The sequence below is a fragment of the Pecten maximus genome, chromosome 12 (genome assembly GCF_902652985.1).
Source record: "Pecten maximus chromosome 12, xPecMax1.1, whole genome shotgun sequence".
NCBI lineage: Eukaryota > Metazoa > Mollusca > Bivalvia > Pectinida > Pectinidae > Pecten > Pecten maximus.
The window spans coordinates 40,383,131-40,392,497 of NC_047026.1; the positions used below are offsets into that span (position 1 = coordinate 40,383,131).

At 37.1% G+C, this 9,367-nt stretch overlaps 1 long non-coding RNA gene across 1 annotated transcript; it reads left to right on the forward strand.

Moving 5' to 3' along the window:
• The first annotated feature begins 3,293 nt into the window (after positions 1 to 3,293).
• Positions 3,294 to 6,582, forward strand: LOC117338839. Its single transcript, XR_004535050.1, has 3 exons — positions 3,294 to 3,505; positions 5,302 to 5,819; positions 6,088 to 6,582. It is a non-coding gene; the product is annotated as an uncharacterized LOC117338839 (long non-coding RNA).
• Positions 6,583 to 9,367: the final 2,785 nt, after the last annotated feature.

The window sequence follows — 9,367 nt, forward strand, 5'->3', positions numbered from 1 at the left end:
CTAGGTTTCGTCTCACCGACTATAGTCAGTGTTCTGTTGGCGTTAAACAGTTAGTTAGTTAGTTAGTTACAGGTTTTACCGCCTACAGGACTCCGCCTATTGCTAGGTTTCGTCTCACCGACTATAGTCAGTGTTCTGTTGGCGTTAAACAGTTAGTTAGTTAGTTAGTTAGTTACAGGTTTACCGCCTACAGGACTCCGCCTATTGCTAGGTTTCGTCTCACCGACTATAGTCAGTGTTCTGTTGGCGTTAAACAGTTAGTTAGTTAGTTAGTTAGTTACATGTTTACCGCCTACAGGACTCCGCCTATTGCTAGGTTTTGTCTCACCGACTATAGTCAGTGTTCTGTTGGCGTTAAACAGTTAGTTAGTTAGTTAGTTACAGGTTTTACCGCCTACAGGACTCCGCCTATTGCTAGGTTTCGTCTCACCGACTATAGTCAGTGTTCTGTTGGCGTTAAACAGTTAGTTAGTTAGTTAGTTACAGGTTTACCGCCTACATGACTCCGCCTATTGCTAGGTTTCGTCTCACCGACTATAATCAGAGTCCATCGACAGTCTTTCGCCACACATGTTAATCGCATTCAACATATTATCACAGACCGTCTACATTGTGGGTGGATTTCACAGGAACATACTCGATAGCTCCTTCACGACATTTTCATTCACAAGTGCGTGCAATTTTTGTTTTTATAAGCGACATTGTGATCATATTCTATGAAAAGTTTTATGAAAACTTCGTGGTGGTTTTGGTTTAAAATCTGAAGATACTCGCGAACGTGACACCAATACAAATCTACATATATGCTTTAAATATTTAAATCACTCTTTGATAAAAAATGCTGGTTTCAAAATCACAGTTTACTTTAACAGCTCTCAAATGAAAATCAAAGGAATTCGCATACAGGTGAAATTTTTCATCTTTTCTTCTGCATCTACTTGAGGTAGGCATATTCTTAAAAAATCTAGTCACGTGATTGTAGCCACACTTACATGGCGTTTAAACGCCTCGTCACGGTACGGGAGCCTATGGAAGTTTTGTCCTGTGTGACCGGCTTGTGGCGATGCATCGCTGACACTTCAGAAATGTAAAATTCGTGAAAAGGGTTCCTCATTATTAGAAAATAGCTGCCTATCATAGATCCATGTTTTATCAAATTGAATGTAAAAGAACGAAAAATATTGTAGAATTCCGTACATCAGATTTGCATTTGGCCATACAAACGGGACGATGGGCTGGTATACCTCGTAATGATGAATTTATCCTTTGTGTTCTGATGATGTTGGTATTTATTTATTTGTAATTATGAATTAGTATGCCAAATTAAAAATATATACTTTCCAAACTATTATTGTACATACCCTAATCTGACAAAAAAGAATGGTTTAGTTTCTTTATGTAATGCTCATGTGTTCCCAAATGTTAGTAAGTTTGTTGAAAGCCTTGAAAAAATTCTAAAGAGTGTATAAGAGTTGTATTGTTCCGCCATTTGTAAAAGTTTATGTGTGACCTGTTGTAACATACATATGTGTGTCTGAGTAAATAAAAAAAATCTAAATCTGAATCTAAATCAGTTGAAAGTAATTTTCAGTGTTTTGTTACTTAGTTCCAAAATAATTGGACACAGTGTGGCGGTAATGTACCAGAAAATCCTCACAATTCACATTACTTACCACCTTACTACAACATTCAATTAAAAAAAAAAGTTCAACGCCCGAAACCATTTAGAGGTTTATTAAATTATCTATAAAGATCCTATATGGGCGCAAAAGTTCGTTAAATGATGTGGTTGAAGCATTTCTTCAACCTTTTTTGTGAGTAGTTTTCGAAATGATGTTATTTATTTTTGACTTTTATTTACACTTGATTCCATCTGCATGAATAGAAGATGGGGCCTACCTTTAACACCTGTCACGGTTTCCGTGACAGATGACGACTTCTGACGGAAAACAATACATTTTTAGGGATGCAGCTTGATGATGACCATGGGGGAGTTTAATGGTTGATACTGTGATCTGTTTAGGGAGTTTTGTTAATGTAATGTGACGTTGGACGTGTTCGATAGTTATTGATATATCTAGTGGTTCTGTTGTCACCACCCTACCTCTCAATATGAGATGGTGACGTAACCCGAATTTAACCAATCTTTGTAAGGCGGGTTTTGCCAATAAATCAGAAAGACGCTCACCTTTCCGAAACCCCTGGTCTTAGTCTATTTGTACTATATCGATGGTCTTCATTTTGAATTAGAAATACGGTCACACTATTATTTCGGTATCCTCTGTAATTTTGATAAACGCTTGCTTATTTACCTAATTTAACTTCTTTTTACAGTAAACGTGAACATGTTGTATCCCTTGCATTTCTAACCGAAAAATCTGCCTTACAAAAATGAATTCAAAATCACCAATCAACCCAGCCAAATAAAGTTATCATATTCAGGTCCTACAGGCTAACATTCTAATTAGAATTAGACTTGTAATGTCCATTCCTCTAAGATCCTTGCAGTGTATCGTGTAGAAATGGAAATTACAAGTCTAACTTTAATTTGATTGTACAGGCCCATAAACTTTTTTAAAGAATTTGTTGTCGGTGTTGAATTAGTTTTTTTTTTTTTTTTTTTAAATTTTTGTCAAATCCGGTTACAGATGCAAGTACTGGTGACACGTGTTGGTTGACAATTTCTTTGGTTTTGATTTTAAACAGGTTCTAGTGATATTGGAGTATAATAAAGGAGCCGGACATATTACTTAGTATAAATAGATATGGCGTCGAAGTTGACATCGACATAACATATTCGTGGATGGACACATTAAATCAGCGTGCATATAACAATGGTAACTGATTCCGGGTCTAATGTTTCGTTTTAGTTGGGAAAACATCAGGGTTATAAAACAGACAGCCGACGCCATTGTGTGCGTAACCTGATAAGTTAGTTGTGTATATATTATACATATATATCTGCATTTTAAAGCATGTATGACTAAGTGGTATCTGTTCACTTTAACAGCTAGGCATCACCTGCTGCAGAAATGTTTGAGGTCTACTCGAGCAGAAACATGTAAAACCGTACAGACTACGAGAGCCCCGCCCACCTGATCCAAACTGATCCTCTGAGGTCGCGCGAGACTACGGGGAAAGGGGCGGGGTTAATGAAATGGCGCCAACAATAGACACACCTTTTATGCATGAATTAATCCTTGTCAATTTAACACTTTGTCCAATCGCATGTCTCATACAACACAAAGAATTAAAAAAATGGGTCCATCAAAACAGCGTCTGCTTTCAGGAGTTGTTGATCATTCGATGACAGCTTGTTTACACTTTGCTTTTGAAAGACAGCCAAATGGCAGGTACTAAAATTGTTGAGAACACACGATAGTAACAAATTATCTGGAAGACTTGAAGCTTATTTCCTAAACTTCACACCTCTTACAACATGAAGCCAATGTTCATGGTTTTCAGCTTATTCCTAGGTCTACCTAGCGAAATCCACCCCGAAAAGGTGAGTTTTAATGCACGTATATGTACATCAATTGGTTTTAATAGTAACATGTAGAAGTTAATTACCATAAGCCAGGTATTAAACATATATTAGTGATTCACTTCCATTACAGATTGAATTTCAATTTACTTCGATCATGAAGTGTAAATATATATATTCATGAAAATGTATTGATTACCGATACAAACAAACCATGCATTGTAAATAGATATATAGACATATACAGGGTAAATAGTCGGTTTGAATGTTTGTAAAACTTTACATAAATTCCATTACATAGATTAGCACATGCTTCTTAAAATATAGCCAAAAAAGTTGTGTTCAGATTCTTGCTTTGGACATATTTATATATGCAAAGGTATGTAATATACATTGTAAAATGATGCGATAATATATAACAGATACTCTGTATAGTGATACAATGCTATTGTTTAGTAATACAATGCTATATAATAGATACATTGCATTATACAAATAGAGAGAGAGAGAGAGAGAGAGAGAGAGAGAGAGAGAGAGAGAGAGACAGAGAGAGAGAGAGAGAGAGAATCAATTTGATGATACGAAAGGGAATTATTTTCAATCTTTTCTAAACAACAACAAAACATGGTCATTCGTGAATATCTTTTCACTTGGATGGGTATGATTCTGAGATATTTCTGTATTAAACCCAGTATTACACAGGCATGACTAACGTTTATTTCTTATGGAATGTTATTGCTTAATATCCCGTGTCTGTAGCTTCCCACAGGTTTCCTTTATCGTACAGCGTGTACAATTAAAAACTCACTAAACCATAGACATACAGTATATATCAGATCTATATATTTGTATCTAGGAGGGAGGAGGGTTAAAGGCAAGGATAATTCATTACCTTCTATGAACGATTTATAACGTCATAATTGTTTTGCTTGAAATAATGCATTACAAGAAATACAGAGTAGACAGTCGAGTGGCGCAGTGGAAAGTGCACAAGTCTATATCGGGACAGCAGTGTTTCCAAAGCGGACGTTTATGGTTTAGGGTATCTACGTCACGAGTTTATCCGAGTTTTCCAACTTCCTTGATGTTAACATATTAATTTTCAAACTAAGATACAGTATTAGACACAAGGTCCTTTTATTTATCTATCCACGTCGTCTCTTTGGTTCCTTCAAAATTAAAAACAATCGCGCTTCAAACATGATCATCAGCAACGAGTGGTGAACATCCTCGCAACAGTCAAGGTTTTACGAAAACAGATTGCATCCTCGATATCCAAGATATTAAAGGGTCAAGGTTCATGTTAAGGTACATACAGTAAAGCATGGCATACACTTAGTGTAACGGGAGCGGTATTACGAGCTCCGCAATTCGGCCCTAACCGGCCAGTACAAATTAATAACTTATGAGTTCACGGTTATTTTATGAACGTTTGGCATTGAGTCATAAATGGAAGCTTTGCCAATGAATATATTATTTCTAAAAACATAACTACGTGTACATTCCATTGTAAAATAAACAAGTTTCGGTGTAGTTTTGATTACATTCTCCCCGGAAACTGATGTATCTATTAAATAATCATAAAAGCCACGTTTCGATTCATTTAATTTTCAAGATTTTCTGTTGAACAAGTCGCTACTGGCAAAACACATAAATCTGTGTACGTTCAAGGTTAGAAGAGTGTCAGCCTAGATGAAGATATGGGGTAAGGAAGGGTCCGAGACACTCCGAACATCCCCTCCATCTTTGATTTATAGTATATTTCGAAACTTTACCCATACTTATTAGCTACTGATAATATTGTTCTCTAATTATAGATACAGTTACCACCGTTCAAAGAGCTGAAGCTCCACTACCCCGGACAGAAACATTTCGGAGGAAAGTACACCCACAACGACATTCTACACTCAGTCGAAGTGACCCTGCCATGTTGGATTTCCACACGACACCAGCGCCATCCGCCTGTCGTCTGCTCTCAATAAAATAGGGCCGCCACATTCACTTGGTCGGTCGCCCATTAAATTGTCCGGGCGATTCGGCGATAGTGTCGTTGGTAAAAATGGCCTTCAGTATATTTACCACGCCATTGCGTTCGGACCGTACCTGGCTGACAAATATGGCGACCCGAACTTATCAGTGTTACACCAAGTGAACGCGGCGAACATGAAGAAAAGATACTGGGGTAAACAGGGGATTCTCCAAATCATTACATACTCTAATACCGGAGGTAAACCGAAAGGACATATTGCATTGTGGGATTGTTATCACTTGCATGAATCCAACGATTGGGTAGAAAAGAACCGTCTGGTCACAACTGCATTCTGGGAAGCACCAGGTAAAGACACTGATTATTCCTCGTTGTAAAATCCTACTTTTTTTTTCTGACAAATACTCGATGGATTTTACCTTGCGTTACATTAATTACAATAATTAACATAGTCAAGTTCAGCATGCTTTGAAAATTTAAAGTTCTATAGAACACTCTCTGGTATTTCTTTTACTTAAACAAAACTTGACAAACAAAACCAGAACGTACTTGTCTTAAATTTTCTTGAAGGTGAACTACATAAACGTAAATAACAAAATGTGTACTCTTTTGACAGATTCGGATTGTCGATCCTTCGTCTGATTTGAGTCCTCGGACTGACAGGTGCCGGAAGTGAGAACACAGACCACCGGAAGTGAAATGACAGTGTGCTTAAATTCATTACGCAGACAGTATCAACAAGTGTTCATGAAGCTCCATAATTATCTCATTTGTTAATTAAGTGCTACGATTTTTGGAACTTCGATGGAGTATAGATCGAGGAAGTCATGGCTTTCCTTATAACTGCAATAGGTATTGTTTTATATAAAACATGTTTTCCCGGCAGCTATGATTTTTTTGCATTATAAAACCCACAAAAACACTATGTACAGTCTCAAGTCTTCTGGCAGAAGTAGGTCTTCTCAAGCCAATGGATAGGTGTCAAGGTGTCTCTGTAAAGATGTCAACTTCTCTTTTCTACAATAGTCTTTGATATGTTATTTTTGTCATTGTTTCATTGTCATATTGTATGTTTATAAATACATTCTTTATATAATCGTCTGTGTTTTAACTTGTAACTAGCTTGTATGTATTGGTTTGAATGTGGACTTGTATTAGTGATTTGACAAGGTCGATCATATGATGTTCGACATGCAACCGAAGAAGACTACCTATACTGTAGACGACCGAACCCGCCTTACCTTCCAACTGAAAGCAGTTCTATGCTTAATGTGCATTTGACACTGGTATGTCTACATTAGTGTAAAATGCACACTGGTCAACGTCAGTTTTAAATGGAAACTGGTCAACGCCAGTATTAAATGGACACTGATCAACGCCAGTATTAAATGGACACTGGTCAACGCAATGAGATAAAGACATATTCTATATAGCGCTTTACGTTCATACCACCGTAAACGCAATAAGCACCGTTCAATGCATATATTTACGTCAAACTAAATAAATAGTAAAAAGTAAATACCTTCTGAAGAACATGAAGTCGGCATGTGTTGGTAACTACGGCCGGCCTGGTTGCCAAGATAATATCGTTCCAGTGGATCTACGTAAAGACACCAGTACTGTTAACAAAATTAAAAGAAACAACTCAACATTTTTGTTTAATACCCTTTAAGTTTTTAATAAATCGATATATTCACAATCCACCACTTCCGTCTCGGATTAACTATGGTTGCCAAGCACAGCGTGTATTGACACGGATTTAGTACTGTAGTGACGTGGTCGAATTTTCTACAGTTGTACTGAAGTACGTTTCAGCATTTTGTCGTTGAAATGTTTAATATGCTTAGCCTTTTAACAAAATACTCCATTGACGTCAGTTTTTTTTGTACAGAGATCATCGGGTAACAGGAGAAACCGCCAAGATTACGTTGATGAGTCCTTTGAACGTGGCGCCGTCTGGTTGACGTTTCTAACGTCACAAAGAGACGACGTCATGATTATGTTACCGATTCCCGCACTTATTAGCCTTTTTCTATGGTGTATATATGCTAATATATTTACATTTGCGTGGAATTATTTTGTCTATATTAACATGTTATTACGAAAACATGCCACGTTCGCATTATATTGATAATAAGATCTATAACAACATTAAATTGTTATTTGCCAATCAGCACGCGACCATGTTCCAGCTGTTCCATCTATTGACAAACAATTTTGATGACTGCCGGTAAGGCGGGAATTATGAATTTTAAGTAAGGGGAATGCAAATATAAGCGTTGCATGGATTGCTTCCAAAACTCTGGCGTTCAATTAAATCATAAATATACCACACAAAAACTGTTCAATGCTTAATTATTCGCAGTCAGAGTTTACTAAGCTGAAAATGGGCGAGATGTAAATATATAAACTTAAAATAACCACACTTATTGTAAAGTGATTTTAACAGACGATATATACACGCCCAGTTCTGTTTAGTATAACTATGCTATTTACATAAGACTGGAGAATAGATGGGTGAGATACTGTTGTAATGCAAACCAGTCTACCATTCATCAAATTAAAGGTAACGGCGGTTTTCATTATAAATCCTACTATACCCGACGTGTCAAGCTGCCGTCTCCAAATATATAAACGATGTCTTAAGACGGCTGTTTATTTTACTCTAAATCATTCCACCAGAAAATCTACAAACATATCTTTACCCATATGTCAATTTGCTCTTTTGTCAAAAAACAAATAATGGTTATGGAAATACCAGTAAGTTCGGTATACGGCACACCTGCAAGGTGATAAGGTTGTGGTAGATTGACAGACCACGCGAGTCGCACACTCCAGGCTCTGGGGCGCACGAGGAAGGGTCCGTAATTACCTGGGATTATAACTCGTAAACGATCATAGTATAGCCTTTCCCTCAAACCAAAGTTTCTACATGCTACTCTAGAGTATGTATACTTGTAATTTGATATTAGAGTTATCTCCCTTACTTTTTAGTTTTGCAAACAATCCAAAATGGTACACCATCTCTGGACGAAATCTGGATTAAGAATCAACCAAGGGCAATAACTCCGAATATGTTGGAACATGAGAAACGACACTAGGAACTCGTATATAACATGTTTTACAGCAAATGTCATGATCAAGAGGCTATATATCGGCATACCAGCTTTAAACCCACATCCATACAGGTTCTCTATGGTAAACCAAGTTATCATTTATTCATGGAGCAGTGTTGATTCGGTAATCAACGAAAATATATCAAAACTGCTCCATGAGTAAATGACAACTTGGATGACTCTAGTTCTCGTATATGTGACATCCTCCAGACATAAATAAGATTTTTGAAAAAGTTCGTATTGTGAGTTCCTGATAGTTCCCTCTGAAACCACAGAGCGGAGGACTTAATAAAATCTTAAGGTACTCCGTGTTTTCAATTGATATCTTCTTGGAAATATATATAAGCCTCCATGTCACGGTAAGGTATGTGTGCCTTTAATTCATGTCGCTGTTAAGACGCATATATATGCCCTGAATAAGTCTCCGTGTCACAGTAAGGTTACATACGTCCATAAGTCACCATGTCACAGTAAGGTTACATACACCCTTAATAAGTCTCCGTGTCACAGTGAGGTTACATACACCCTCAATAAGTCTCCATGTCACAGTAAGGTTACATACGTCCATAAGTCACCATGTCACAGTAAGGTTACATACACCCTTAATACGTCTCCATGTCACAGTAAGGTTACATACACCCTTAATAAGTCTCCGTGTCACAGTTAGGTTACATACACCCTTAATAAGTCTCCGTGTCACAATAAGGTTACATACACCCTTAATAAGTCTCCGTGTCACAATAAGGTTACATACACCCTTAATAAGTCTCCATGTCACAG